Source organism: Phacochoerus africanus, chromosome 3 (genome assembly GCF_016906955.1).
Source record: "Phacochoerus africanus isolate WHEZ1 chromosome 3, ROS_Pafr_v1, whole genome shotgun sequence".
NCBI lineage: Eukaryota > Metazoa > Chordata > Mammalia > Artiodactyla > Suidae > Phacochoerus > Phacochoerus africanus.
In genome coordinates this window covers 45,255,254-45,271,477 of record NC_062546.1, presented here as the reverse complement: position 1 = coordinate 45,271,477, position 16,224 = coordinate 45,255,254, and the positions used below count along the sequence as shown (strand labels likewise).

Below are 16,224 nucleotides of genomic sequence, written 5' to 3'. Positions count from 1 at the left end.
TTGAGTTTCATTTTTCTAAAATATTAAATACCCATCTTTGTGATCAAATTTAAACTCCCAGTACACTTGGTAAATATTCTTTTATAGTAAACTGTGTCTGTGTGTGTGTGTGTAGTATGTATACAACCCTACAACATATGGATAATTTTTGATTTTTCTTTTTTTTGGTTGCAGCCATGGCATGTGGAAGTTCCCAGGCCAGGGACTGAACCTGAGCCACACTAGTGACAACACCAAATCCTTAACCACCAGGCTACCAGGGAACTTTATGAATTTTTAAACTAATGAATGTTATGATGCATCAGAGTTATTTCCTGTTGTTAAATGGGGATCTGTTATTGTTTATTATTATTATTATTGATGTATTAATATCATTTGTGGGTATAAAATTCATACTTACAAACTTGTAAGGGACATTTCTGCTGTAACCAGAAGAACTTCTTCTGCGTGTTGTAAATGTATGAGTTTGCTTAGTTGTCTGGGCTTGTTACTATCTCGCCAAAATGGAGATAATAATACATCACTGACTTAAAAGTAGAATATATAGAATTCCCATTATGGCTCAGCAGAAACGAATTCGACTAGGAACCATGAAGTTGCAGGTTTGATCCCTGGCCTTCCTCAGTGGGTTAAGGATCCGGCGTTGCCGTGAGCTGTGGTGTAGGCTGCAGACACAGCTCAGATCTGGCATTGCTGTGGCTGTGGCTGTGGCCAGCAGCAACAGCTCTGATTAGACTCCTAGCCTGGAAATCTTCGTATGCTGCGGGTGTGGCCCTATAAAGACAAAAGACAAAAAAAAAAAAAAAAGAAAATATGGTACTCTGAAATGATCACAATAAGATGTTGCCACATTCACTAAAATGGCTAAAATAAGGAGAAAAAAATGAATAGTACTAAATGAGTAAGGATGTAGAGCAGTTGGAGTCCTCTTACGTTCATTGTTGGTGCAAATATAAAGTGGTGCAGCCAGTTTGGAAGACAGATTGGCAGTTCCTTAGTGTTAAACATACACTTACACAGTCCCACTTCTGGGTATTTACTTAAGTGAAATGAAAAACTTCCAATTTGTACACTAATATTTATAGTAGCTTTCTTTATAATCATCAGAAACTGGAAACAGCCGAGGTGGGGAATAAAAAATACACACAGCGGTACATCCATATAATGAAATACTATTCAGCATTTAAAAGGAAAACTATTAATGAACACATCAGCATAGATGGAGCACAAAATGCACCCTGCTGGAGTTCCCATTGTGGCTCAGTGGTAACAAACCTGACTAGTATCCATGAGGATGTGGATTCAGTCCCTCACTCCGTGGGTTAAGGATCTGGTGTTGCTGCAAGCTGTGGTGTAGGTCACAGATGCGGCTTGTATCTGGAGTTGCTCCCTAACCTGCACAGTGTGGCCATAAAGAAGGAGGGAGGGAGGGAAGGAAAGGAAAAGAACAGTACACCAGGAAGAGTGGATTTTACTGTATGTGAATAAACCCAGGGAATTCATCCTCTTGATTATTCTACCCAGCCGAGCCTCTGAGTCCAGGCATTGATAAAGCCTGGATGTCCTAGGAGGGTGGGCACTTCAGTTGTGTGTCTTCAGTTGCTCATCATGTTGCTAAAGTTTCCTCTCCAGACTCTGTCCTGCTTCAGGTGATCCTTGTAGCACAATGGACTTTGATTCTGAGGTTGGAAGTAGCAATGGCAGAAAACCTTCCCATGTTCTCCCAGAAGCTATTTCAGAGGGACCCTGCCAGCTGATTAACCTAGCTTGGTGGTGGTGTTGCTGACAGAGATAGAGGGCATGTCCCATGTGTTAGAGTTGTAGATAAATCGGCTGCTTTAGTTGGTTTATAAAACCAAAATAGATGAACAGGAAACAGACTGTTGTCCGTGCAGATTATTCCCGGCTATGCAATCAGAGCCGCCTTTTCAATACAATACTTGTGTCAGGGCTCGGGCATTAGCAGCTATGTTCTGGGTCTTGAAGAGTTTGTAGACTTACATTCCATCGATAAAACACAAATTGTGGAAGGTCCCATTGTAGCTTAGTGGACTAGTATCCATGAGGATGCGGGTTTGATCCCTGGCCTTGCTCAGTGGGTTAAGGATCCAGTGTTGCTGCAAGCTGCAGCATGGGTCGCAGATGTGGCTCAGATCTGGCATGGCTGTGGCTATGGTGTAGGCTGGCGGCTGTGGCTCTGATTCCACCCCCAGCCTGGGAACTTCCACATGCTGCAGGTGCAGTCTTAAAAAAAAACAAAACAAAACAAAAACAAAAGAACCAAAAACAAGTTGTTGTTGTATCCAGTGTGTTGGGCCCCACTGGCCAGCTAGTGAAGTATTCTTAACAGAACAAGTGGTTGACAAGTTGTCTGTGACCAAAAAAATGCTCTGACAAACATAAATACCAGTCTCAAAGTTATATAATTCATTACAAGAGTACCTGAGGCATTGAGTGGTTCTTGTAAGCTGTGGCATACTTTTTTTTTTTTTCTCCCCATTCTTGCTTGCTTGCTGACTGGAAGATGCATTTTATGTTTGTGAAGGAGGTGGATAATACATAAAGGTTTTTGAGGTCATCATTCTCTGGTCACAACATCCCTGTTTTCATTTTTCTAGACTATTTTATGTCCTCTGCCTTAGTTTTACATGCGTCTATACAACTGTCCCCAGAGTGCCGTAAATCTAGAATGATCCTGAAACCAGCTTCCTACCTGCAGATGAGAAGTGAAGCATAACAGATTAAAATGGAATATTTTTCTCTCTGGCATTATTCTAGAGCAACAGCTCTTGAGCTTCTAATGTTCCTATTCTGAGGTTAATTTGCACGCGTCATTTTTTTCTGTGGGCCAGTGTTGTCATTTGAGTCCAAAAAGAGAGGAGTAAGAGAAGATGGTAATTGAACACCCACCTTAATTTCAGGAATGTGATAAGCACTTTTTGTGTACTATTCCATTTAACTTCACAACACTAAGAAAGGAAGATAATTTTGCTCCTTTACAAACAAGGAAACCAGGGCCAAGAGAGGTTAATTGACTTGTATTCTCAAAGATAGGTCTCTCTCATTCCCAAACCCCTGCTCTTTTTATACCCCAAGGCTCCATTTGGGAATAGTCATTTCTCATCTTGTTTCCACTTTCTCTGGGGGATGGAGACTGCACTGGTCCTTTGAGATTGAGCCCTGAGCTTTTTGTCAGACCTGGTCTGAGAACCAAGTCTGCTTTCTGTTTTACTTTTCAGAGTCCCAAGAGATTTGGCCTAATTTGGTGTATTTTTCAAAGCTTCCATCACACACTTAGCACTTGTTTCTTTCTCCTCCATGACTGCCTGGAGAGGGAAATCGAGTCTCTGAGTTTTATGGCTCTGAAGCGCAAACCCACAAGGCTTTCTTATTTTAGTAATTCTACTTCTAATCACCACAGGAAAATAGGAAAGCAGAGAACGAGAGAACCCAACAGAAAAAGTTGCCAAGGCTCAAAAATAGTTAAAAATCTTAATCCTTGAGCCCAGTCTATGTATTATAGCTCTTGAAGTTCTTCTCAGGTATTATTTCTTAGACGATACCAGAAGTCTGTTTAATAGGTATTAGTTATTAATTTCTGTCTTGGAGCTGTGGTCCAAAACAAATTCAGATTAGTGCCACTGATGAAATTTTCTCTCCCAGCCAGATTGTATTTTCCAGTGACTATCCAAGCTCTAAGGGTTTCATTATAAACCTTTCTAGAATAGACTTCCAGAAAGCAAAGGACGTTTCATGTTAGAATGCGTCACCGGAGGAGATTGGGAAATGGATACAAGGCTTATTTTAAAGCATTTTTGCTGCCAGTACCTGGAGTCTGAGCCACGTGTAGGAGCTGAAGTGTTTTCTTCTTTTTTTTTTTGTCTTTTTAGGGCCGCACCTGCGACATGTGTGGAGTTTCCCAGGCTAGGGGTTGAATCAGAGCTGTAGTTGCCAGCCTGTGCTCAGCCATAGCAATGCCAGATCTGAGCTGTGTCTGCGACCAACACCACAGATCACAGCAATGCCGGATCCTTAACCCACTGATCGAGGCCAGAGATCGAACCCCTGTCCTCATGGATTATAGACAGGTTCATTTCCCTTGAGCCATGATGGGAAATCCAAAGTGTTTTAAGTGTAAACTACACACTGGATTCCAAAGATTTAGAATGCAAAAAAAAAAAAAAAAGATTGTAAACAATCTCAGTTTTTTTTATATCAATTATAAGTACCTCAATTATTTAAGGAAATTCTGAAAATACTGGGTTGACTGTATTATTAAAATTAAATTCATATTTGTAAACTTTTAATTTTCAGATTATTTTAGATCCATATGCAGTTGTAAAATGTAACACAGAGAGATCCTCCATACCCCTCACCCACTGGAACTGTCTTACATGGCATAGGTATAGCATCAAAACCCCAAAATTGACATGGATACAAACCGTTGAACTTATTCATTCTTTACCAGATTTACATGCAGTCCTGTGTGTATGTATCTCTGTGTGTTTAGTTTTGTGCAATTTAATCACCTATGTAGATTCATATGATCAACATCATGGTCAACAACAGGAGAGTTCCATTACAAGGATCACTTGTGCATGCCTCTGGAAATCAATAATCTGTTATCTGTCAGATTTTGTCATTTCGAGAATGTCATACAACAGGAATATAAGGTATATAACCATTTGAGATGAGGGTTTGGTTTTTTTTCTTTTTTGCTCAGCAATATTCCTTGGAGATCTCCCCAAATTTTATTATCAAGGGTTCTCTCCCTTTAGTTGCTGAGTAGTATTGTGTTTCTTTTTACATTTTTAATGGTGCTACTAAGCAACTTTAAATTACATATGTAACTCATGGTTGTGGCTTTCATGATATTTCTCTTGGACAGTACTAGGTTAAGTGCATGTTTGTTGAAAGTAATCAAAAAATATATCTGTTGTATTTTCATTGAATTTCAGGCATCCCAGGTTCAACGGTGCATTTTGTTCTACTAACTCTAAATCAGGTTATTTGGAAATGAACAAGAGAACAGGACCTTTTAAAATCATTTCAGGAGAGTAAAATCATTTCATTGCCTCTCCCTCCCGCCTGCTCCCACCTTTTTCTTTTCTTTTTTTTTTTTTCCTCTTGGTCAGTTTTCAGTAAGAAAACCTTTGCATTTCTGTCTGCAAAAGAAACCTTTCATAAGGTTAGGAAGCAAGGAGGGTTTTCTTCCAGCTGCTGCCAGTGGTATTCAGTACACTGATTTGGAACTAATTAAATGGCTCATATTTATCTGATATTTTCCCCCTTGGGAGACACAGAAACTTTTTTTTTTAATTTCAACTTGAGCTTCAGAAAGAAACCAGCTCAGTTAGCTTATGATGGAAGGAAGAAGCAGGACACAGGAACACTTCAGAGCAGATTAGAACTGAGGTAATGGATAATACCATTTTCAATTAAAATTGCCTGGGGAAATAAGGTAGGCAGAGAATAATTACCTAGGTTGGCTCACAGCCAAGTTTCTGAAACTAAGACCCTGCTTGAATGTTCTGAGGGATCACTGATGACCACAGGCAGCCAGGGACCTTGAGAATTTTATCTGATCTCAAACCTATTTGAGTGTTCTGGCTGCGGTGCATGGCAGTTTTAAGCCAAAGTAGGTAGCACGAGAAATTTTGAGAGATAAACTTGGGAAAAACTAAGAGCCTAAATAAGCAACCTCACAAAGCATCATCTTTTTTTTTTTTTTTTCCAGGGCTGCACCTGCAGCATATGGAAGTTCCCAGGCTAGGGGTTCAATCTGAGCTGTAGCCGCCAGCCTACACCACAGCCACAACAACGTCAAATCCTAGCCAAGTCTGTGACCCTCACCACTGCAACTGCAACAAGGGATCCTTAACCCACTGAGCAAGGCCAGGGATCACACCCGCATCTTCATGGTTACTAGTCAGATTGTTTCCATTGAGCCACTACAGGAACTCTAAGCATCATCTTAAAGGGAGGTTTCTTTGACAAAATATCTTTCTGTTTCTGTAATTGATTTTTTTTTTAATGGCCTCACCTGTGGAAGTTCCCAGGTTAGGGGTCAAATCCAAGCCACAGCTGCTGGCCTATACCACAGCCACAGTGACACCAGATCTGAGCCACATCTGAGACCTACACTGCAGCTTGCAGCAATGCTGGATCCCTAACCCACTGAGCGAGGCCAGGGATTGAACCCGCGTCCTCACAGAGACTATCTTGGGTTCTTAACCCACTGAGCCACAATGGCAACTCCCTCTGTAGTTGCTTTTTAATTGTTTGAAACAGAAATTTATCCTCAGAATGAGGCAGAAAAGCGTCCGTGCATTATTCATTATTCCTTTCCTCTGCTGCCTCCCCTCTCTGCTGATTGCTGGGGAGAATACACTTGAAGGAAGTGCCATCACAAACAGTGATCAGCTCTGAAGACAAAAGGTTTGGTCCGAAATGAACTCAACATAATTAATCCAATCACTGTGAAGCACTTCACTGAGGAGGATTAAGACACATATGCAGATGTAGTGCTTCCTTAGGGCACAGGAGCTGAGATGGAACCAAAGAAGAATGTAAAGAGGACTGGCTAAAGGATGGCTCTAGGCACTTATCTCCTTACACCAAGACCTGGTAGGGTACTGGTCCTTGCTCAGTGCCTTGAAGGAACAATCACTGAGTAAATGCCACCTGACACCTGGGCTTATCCAACCTAGTTGTGGAAATGAATCATTGACAGCAAGTGTGCCTTTTTTTTTTTTTTTTAAATATAGTTGATTTACAATGTTGTGCCAATTTCTCCTGTACAGCAAAGTGACCCAGTGTGTGTGTGTGTGTGTGTGTGTGTGTGTGTATCTATATACATATATATACACATTCTTTTTCTCATACTATCTTCCATCATGTTCTCTCCCAAGAGATTGGATATAGCTCCCTGTGCTGTACAGTAGGACCTCAATGCTTATCCATTCTAAATGTAATAGTTTTCAGAGTTCCCGTCATGGCACAGCAGTAATGAATCCAACTAGGAACCGTGAGGTTGCGGGTTCGATCCCTGGCCTCTCTCAGTGGCTAAGGATCCAGCATTGCCTTGAGCTATAGTGCAGGTCACAGAGAGAGCTTGGATCTGGTGTTACTGTGGCTGTGATATAGGCCAGCAGCTGTAGCTCCAATTCGACCCCTGGCCTGGGAATCTCCATATGCCATGGGTACATCTCTAAAAAGCAAAATAAATAAATTAATGTGATAGTTTTCCATTATTATAGATATGAGGATGTAATGTTGTGCCCCCCCCAATCCTACCTCCACCTCCATCTTCAGCACAGTTATTACAACTGCTAAGCCTGTGTTTCTTGGGGTCTGTGCTGCTGATGGTCCCACTTGCCATGCTACGCCTGCTTTGGCTGAGTGGAGTTGATGGAAAAGGTTGGAGGTTATTGATCTACAGGTTTTTCCTTTCTCATCACCTAACTTTCCTTTCTCATCACTTTCTTCTCTATAGTAGGGAGCCGGTGGTTTCTCTTCTTTGCTTCTAGAGTTAGCTTTTGCGTTGTTGCCATCTTTTCATAGGCTCTCGATTTCAAAATGTAGGATAACAGAAAAGGATTTGGAAGGAGTAAAAAAGAAAAAGAATGAATCAATGACAGATTTTGTCTCTCCTCTTCCAAATAAAGATAAGGGGATTAAGGAATGCCTGGATTATTTTCTTTTTTAAGAAAACTTCATAGGCTTGCTTGGGTGAGACTGCTGCTGGCACGTGGGATGTCTTTATGCAAATTATAGAATCATGTAGAATCATATCTCTTGGCAGTTCTGCTGCCCCCACTCACCCCTTGGCCTTAAGTGTCACCCCCTGCTGATAGTCAGCAAGGAAATGACCCTCAGTCTTATGACTGTGAGAAAGTGAAATTGGTAAACAACCTGCCCAAGCTTGGAAGTGGATTATTCCCCAGGCTCCAGAAGAGAAGGAATCTGAGCACATACCTTGATTTTAGCCTTGTAAGATGCTGAACAGAGAGCCCAGTCTGACCTCCAGTACCAAGAACTAATAAATGTGTCTTGTTTTTTTTGTCTTTTTTTGTCTTTTTCTTGTTGTTGTTGTTGTTGTTGCCATTTCTTGGGCTGCTCTGCGGCATATGGAGGTTCCCAGGCTAGGGGTTGAATCGGAGCTGTAGCCACCGGCCTACGCCAGAGCCACAGCAACGCGGGATCCGAGCTGCGTCTGCAACCTACACCACAGCTCACGGCAACGCCGGATCCTTAACCCACTGAGCAAGGGCAGGGACCGAACCCACAACCTCATGGTTCCTAGTCGGATTCGTTAACCACTGAGCCACGACGGGAACTCCAAATGTGTCTTGTTTTAAGCCGTGAAGGTGGTTTTGTGATGCAGCCATAGAAAACCAATGCAAGAGGGAAACCAGGCCAAAGAATGTAGGTGGGTAATTGCAAAGCCATTGCCATGATTTAGAGAAGAAAAATAACATTCATAAAATAACTCATAAAAACTCCTCTCAAGGGCCCCCAGTTAAACATTTTAGAGCTGTTTAGCCAGAGTCAGTGATGGGTACGGGAGCTGTAACTTTCTGGGCAGAGTTTAGAATGACTTCTCACAGTGGCGGTCATAGTCTTAGGGAGGGCCAGAGGAAGGCCGAAAACCTGCCTTGCTGGACATTTACGGCACAATGCTCAAGAGAAAATATGTGGACTAGTAAGGTGGGTTCCCTTCCTTTTCAGGCTTATCAGCGCTATTGACTGCGCTTTCATTTGGGGGGCTCGCTAATCCAGAGGGAGAGGGGAGCCAGAGACTGTGGGTGAAGGGGCTGTCTGAAATGACTGGATGGGCAGGGCCTTGGGGACGTGGAGGACCCATCTCAGGAGGGACAGCCACCTCAGCTGTGGCTGGCACACCAGTGGCACTCTGGGTCGGTGTTGCCAAATCTTCCAGGTTCCCAAGGGAAGCTGGGGATCTGGAGGTTTATATACAGACCCACCCATTATGGAAGTGTTGACAACCAGCTCAAAGGTTCAGAGATCACTGTGAGTAAACCTGTGTGCAGCCAGATCAGGCTCATGGCAGCCTCTCCTTCCCCGCAGCCCAGCAGAGCAAGTTTACACGAGCACTTTGGGGTGTGAGCTCCACATGGACAGCGGTTTTATTCATTTGGTTCTCTGTCGTGTCCTCAGAGCCGAGGACAGTGTCAGGCCACAGGGTGCTCAATATATGCTTAGTGAGTGACTCTGAGGAGCCATGAACACATTCATACTATATGTGAAAATATCAAATGTGATTGCTTTGGTGAAATGAGTTTCAAAGATCTGATTGCTTTTTTTAAAATTAACCATGGTTGATTTACAATATGGTGTTATTTTTGGGTATATTGCAAAGTGATTGAGATTTTCAGATACAAACACACACACACACACACACACACACATCCTTGATTCAGATATATAAACGTATCTTTCCGTGTGTGTGGGTATATATACATACACATATCTATAGACACTGATATATATCTTTTTTCTGATTCTTTTCCATTATAAACATATACATATATCCATTATAGATATATACATAAATATGCATATATCCATATATATACACACATATCTTTGAGTACACACACATGCCCTTTTTCTGATTCTTTAACATTATAGGTAAGTTTTAATATTGTGACACTGTGCAGCCTCACAAACACAGTGTCCTTTGGACTCAACTGTGTACCTTCTTTAACCTGCAGCTCCATTGGAGGCCTCTTCTGGAAGTCATTAACTATGAAAGAGATCAAAGCAGGCGTTGAGCCCTCTGTTCAGTATGGCTGGGACTGTCCAGGGTGCCTTGCCTCTATTATCTCACTTCACCCGGACCCAAACTTCTGAGATGGGTGCTAACATTACCTGCATCTTACAGATGAGGAATGGTTTCAGGGAGGTGAAGCCAGGTGCCTGAGACCACATGGCTGGTAAAAGGATTTTTCTTGGCTTTTTCTGGTTGCCGGGCTTCTGTCCTTCTACTTGCTTGCTGCTCAGGGTGTGCTCTGGAACCAGCAGCAGCAGCACTGCCTGGAAGCTAGTTAGAGATCCAGAAGTTCTGGTCTCCATCAGAATTCTGTCTCAAACAGAATCTGCCTTTTTTTTTTTTTTTTCCAGATACCTTGGTGATTTGTATGTATGTTACAGTTTTAATAGCTTTGCCCTACCCCCCGAGGTTCTAATTCTGGGTTATTCATGAGCCACTTTTATGGATTTGGCTACATCTGTCTTTTATCTGAACTTATTACTCATCTTTTTCACTTAAATAATATTCATGTAGAAAGAAAATATAACTGGGAGGTCTCCTGTGGTGCAGCAGGTTAAGGATCCAGCATTGTCACTGCAGCCGCTTGGGTGAGTGCTGTGGTGTGGGTTTGATCCCTGGCCTGGGAACTTTGTGTGCCACGGATGCAGCCAAAAGAAAAAAAGGGAAAATATGACTGGTAGATAACGGGTAACATAACATCACTATAGTAAGTAGCCATAAGTATATATGTTTATAGTGGTATACACATAAGTTCAGTAGAGAAAGGATATCATTTTCCACAATTAGAAGTTGTATTGATGTATATACACTGTACATTTCTCTCCATGACCCATTGTAAATGGCTATATTTTACATGGAAGCTGTAATAAATTTTAAAATATTTCTCTATGGACCATCAGTTAGGATGGGTTCCATTTGGAAACAATACTGTAGTTGATGGTAAAGATGGCCACCAAGTCTTCTCCTTCCCGTATCCATGCCCTTAAAGGGTGCAAGGTCCCATCAAGGGGTGGGGCTTTCTCTCCATCCTTTAACGCTGGGCTTGACCACATGGTTTGCTTTGCCCAATGCTACGTGAGCACATGTGACCCAGCAGAGGCTTGTGAGGTGCTTGCGCAGTCTTGGCATTCTCGCCAGCTTGAGGCTATCATGTGAACCAAAATAAATAGTTACTGATTGAAGCCACACAAATGTGAGGTGATTAGTTCCCCTGCACAAACACACTGACATTCTCTTAACATTCTCTTTGTTTGCAAAACCGTCATTGTTCCGTGTTCAGTGGCAGATCAGGGTGAAATGATCTCCATTTTGGTTCAGTCTTGCCCAGTTATTCTTCACTTGAAAACAAAATTTCAGTGTTGAGCATCTTGGGGGAGAGCATTGAATGCTAGTCCTTTTGTATATATAGATTCACAAAAACAGGCCTAGCAGTTTCACCCTCAGAAATTTGTAGGTTTTTTCCTTTTGCGGAGAGATAAAAACTACCCCTGGCTGAAGCTCCCCATGGCTTTGAAATAAAACTTTCAAGGGCTGTGAAATAAAGCATCTCAAGGGCTGTGGCATCTCTCATTAGTAGTGGTTTCCAGATAATTCCACACATACACTTTCCTTTGACAAAGGTAAAATATAATTGTATGTATTTCCCATCACAAGAAATCCCATGGAGAATTACACAGTCAGTCTCTGAAAAAATGGAAACATTCACCACTTACTCTTTCCTTGGAGAGTGTAAGTAAATATTTTATCATTTTTGAAAGAAGCCAACCAATATTCACTGGCAAACTTACTGAATGGCAACCTTTTTAAAAACCGCTTTCATGAAATATAATTTACAAAGCATAAAATTCACGCACTCGCAATGTATGATCCAGTGATTTTTAGTACATTCACAGAGCTGTGCAACTGTTTCCACAGTCTAATCTCAGAACATTTTCATCTTTCATTTAGTATAGTTTTTTTTTAGGTTCTTTCATATTGTCACATATATTCATGATATATTCTTTTTATTGCTGAATAACACTCTGTTGTATGGATATACAGTATTTTTTATCCATTCATCAGTTGATGGACAATGGAATTATTTACACTTTTTGACTATTATAATGCCATGAAAAAAAGTACATTGAAACTTTGTATGGACATATGTTTTCATTTCTCTTGGGTTCATACCTAGAAACAGAATTACTAGGCCATATGGTAATTCTTTGTTGAACCAGTTGAGGAAATGCCAGACTGCTTTCCAAAGTGACTGTAGCACTTTATATTCCCTCAGGCAATGTAGGAGGGTTCTGATTTCTTCAAATTCTCATCAACGCTTTTTTCTAATCTGTCTTCTGAGTATAATTATCCTATTCGGATGTGAAGTAGTATCTCATTGTGATTTTGACTTGCTCTTCTGTGATGGTTGGGCATCTTACTATGTATTTGTGTATTCTTTGGGGAGAATGTCTGTTAGGATTATTACCCATTGTTAAATTGGGTTATCTGTCTTTTTATTATTAAGTTATAATGGTTCTTCTTAACGTTCTGGATGTAAGTGTCTTATTAGAGACATGATTTGCAAAAATCTTCTCCCATTTTATGGGTTATCTTTTCCCTTTTTAGCTGGTAGCCTCTGAAGCACAAAAGTTTTTAATTTGGTGGAGTCCAATTTACCTATTTTTTTCTTTCATTGTTTGTGCTTTTGGTATTATATCTATGAAACCATTGCCTAACCCACGTTCACAGAGATTTGTTCTATGTTATATTTACTCCTAAAGAGTTTTATAGTTTTAGCTCTTATATTTACATCTGTGATCAATTTTGAGCTATTTTTGGTGTGTGGTGTGAGGTAGGGGCCCACTTTCATTCCTTTGCCTGTGGATCTCTAGTTGTCCCAGTACTATTAGTTGAATAGACTATCTTTCCCTCTTGAACAGTTTTGGCATCCTTGTTGAATAAAAAGCAGCTTTTGTTTACACCAGCACTAATAGGTTCTGGGAGTTGGGGCTTTTGTATAAGTATTTATTAGGTTTTCCTTCCATGTTATAGAAAAATATCTTTCCTCTTTCAAAGAACCAAATGCACATGCAGAGATACATAAACCCAGAAGTTCACAGGGACGCGCACACACACACACACGCTCACTCACTTATTCATTCAGTCTCTCTTTCCCCAAAGACCCCATTTATACCATTCAATACTTAGAGTAAAAATGACTAGAATGAGGAAGTTGGTAGATTGAGAACTTGATTCCCATATGCACCGACTCAGTTACAGTAGTTTGTCTACCATATGTTAGTAGCTAAATCGTTCATGACAAACTGTTTATACTGCTTCATCTCTTTGTAGTTAAATATTTCAACATTGGGTTTCCCAAATGTTTCAATATCCAAGGCATGCACAGAATTAGAAAGGTTTATGGAACAATGCATCCTTTTTATGCTGGATCAGCACTTAGGCCGTTAGGGAAGGACAGAGAAAATAAGTGTCCAGTATTTAAGTCTTTGGTTACAGAAAGACTTGGGCAACAAGTGGTTTCTTAAAACAAGGAGCATAATATGTCAGGTTTTTAATCAATGAGCTTTTGGAACTCTGCTTGTTTCACAGCCCCAAGAGGCTAAAACAGGTAGTTTAACTTCCCAGCTCTAGGGAGCCACTTAAGTATTTCTCTGTTCATGAAGATGTATGAAACACCTACTATGTGCTAGGCAATATCTAGATGCTGGGAACATACATAGTGGTTTTCATACGCACATAATGCTTGTCTTCATGGGATTTACAGTCTCATATTAATATGTAGTTACAAATATAAATATAATATTGGAAATATGGCAAATGCCATGGAAGGGGTAGTACCCTAGAGGCTAAACATTGATCAGGGTGCCTGGATTTGAATGTCAACTTTGCGTGATTCTCAAATACTCACCCAGCTTCTCAGTTTTCTCTTCTATGAAGTGGGAATAATCATAGCTCGTACATTTTAGAATTTTGATGTCCATCATATATGATGATGCAATCCATGCTTAGAGCTGGAGCATAATAACTATTTACTAAATCAGTAAAGTAAGTGTACATGGTGCTATATTCTCTAATTCTATATATTTAAAATGGAATGTTTATTTCTATAGCGTTTGAATGAATTGGATTCTTTTTTTTCATTTTAATTGTAAAAATAATACGTTTCATGTAAAGATGTTGCAAAAATATTCAATGTTAGGTTAAAATGCAAAGGCCCTTTTTACCTCTCCTCAGGACCAGTTCTTCAGAGGCTGCCACGCTGTAGTTTCTTCCAGATATGCATATAAAAATGTTCATATCTGTGTTTTTACACCTAGATTAGTGAAGTTTGTTTTCACATAGTGGGCTCATTGTATGCATATCATTACATTACTTGAATTTTTAAAAATTAGTACTATGACTTGAGAATTTTTTTCCCATATCTGTCCGTATAGAGCCAGATCTTTGCTTTTTTTTTTTTTTTTTTTTTGTCTTTTTAGGGATGCCCCCATGGCATATGGAGATTCCCAGGCTAGGGGTCAAATTGGAGCTGCAGCTTCAGGCCACAGCCACAGCCACAGCAATGCCAGATCCAAGCCAAATCTGTGACCTACACCACAGCTCATGGCAACGCCGGATCCTTAACCCACTGAGTGAGATCAGGGATGGAACCTGCATCCATGGATACTAGTCAGATTCATTTCTGCTGAGCCATGATGGGAACTCCTTCTTTGCATTTTTTTTAATGACGTATTCTTGCATTAGAAAAAATGTACCTTTCTACCTGAGACCTTGCTATAAACATCTTTATAAATAGACAGTGACCTTTGCAAAATCCCAATTTAGGTTTTACATACATTATTTTCCCATGTCTCTAAATTTTTGCCGTGTTTGCCAATATTTTTGTCTCTACCTTCTTGTCGATGCAAATGGGTTCTCTCTTATTTATTCATATTTCTGACACTACCTGAAACTATGCCTCTCCCCCATCTCACACAAAACCTTGGAAAGATCTTGAAATCTAAATCCAATGTCAAGTTCAAAATCCACACAGTAACTTGCTGACAAAGGCAATACAAAAACACACATCAAAAATAATGACTGTTGGAGTTACTGCTATGGCACAACAGGATTGGTGGTGTCTATGGAGCACCAGAATGCAGGTTCCATCCCCTGCCCAGCACAGTGGGTTACGGATCCAGTGTTGCTGCAACTGCAGCTTGAATCTGATACCTGGCTTGGGAACTCCATATGCCTCAGGGTGGCCAAAACAAGCAAACACAAATAAAATAATGCCATGGAGTGCCTGTATTTAAAAAAAGAAAATAACGGCTCTTTCATTGTCAATCTTTCCTACTATAGATGCAATTTTATTGTAAATTTTTCCTATCCAGCACTGCTCTAGGTAGGAGAAAAAAAGGGTTTCTTTTTCTTTTCTTCTTCTTTTTTTTTTTTTTTTTTGTCTTTTGGGGGCCACCCTTGCAGCATATGGAAGTTCCCAGGCTAGTGGCCCAATTGGAGCTGTAGGCCCTGGCCTATACCACAGCCACAGCAACACCAGATCCTAGCTGAGTCTGTGACCTACACCACAGCTCACGGCAGCCCATTGAGTGAGGCCAGGGATAGAACCTGCGTCCTTATGGTTACTAGTCAGATTGTTTCCACTGAGCCATGACGGTTACTCCCGAAAGGTTTCTTACAATTATAGCTCATCTAAGGACATTTTACTGTTAATCAGGAAAAGATCACTATATCTACTTCTAGAACATTTGGATACCCTTGTTATTCAGTTGCTGCATAATTATTTTGATATGTTAAGAAGCTGAATTGTAGGTCAGCAGCTTAATAGAGAGGGGTATAAACCCTTGGGCTGGGTGTAGCAGTGATATTTCTGATTTGGTGATTGTGTGTTTTTGTCATTGGTTTATAAACTGTCACACATTTATTGATATCACTTTCTGATGGGTTTTAAAAAATATTAAAGGTTTTGATTTCAAAGTACACAGGGCTATTTCTGTCCAGGAGAATTGTAAAAGTCCTTGACAGTGATTTTTCTCTGGTCTGTGTCCTTCCTTTACAGGGGACAGCACTGTGATTTAACTAAGCAGATACCACTTGTGGTTGGGACACCAGCCATCTGGTAAGTACTCTGCACATTGTGGGTAAGAGTTGCTCTTTGTGGGGTTCTGGAACTTTTGGTCTGTTAAATGATTCCCTTCTGAAATTATGTCCCACCTGAAATAGCACTCAGAACTGGTTCACAGATGTTTTCCTTAATGGAGTAGAGCGTTCTCTCCTGGCGTTTTCTAGATTCAAGTTTATTCCTTCCACCAACCTTGGGCCCTTCAACCTTCTGCTAGATTTTCCACTTGCTTTCTCTGGTAGTATTGCCTGCATTTTATAAGCCTCAGATATTACTTAAGTTACTGTTTTCTGTAGTTCTTTCTGGG

General features: G+C 40.7%; 1 protein-coding gene across 7 annotated transcripts in view; it reads left to right on the top strand.

Annotated features, from left to right (window-relative positions):
• Positions 1-16,224, top strand: part of PLCB4 (phospholipase C beta 4) — a 485,858-nt gene that overhangs the window by 165,015 nt on the left and 304,619 nt on the right. For all 7 annotated transcript variants that reach the window (XM_047771687.1, XM_047771685.1, XM_047771688.1 and 4 more), the window contains one exon: positions 15,855-15,914. The gene's annotated coding sequence lies outside the window, so the exon portion shown is untranslated. The remainder of the gene's footprint in view (positions 1-15,854; positions 15,915-16,224) is intronic.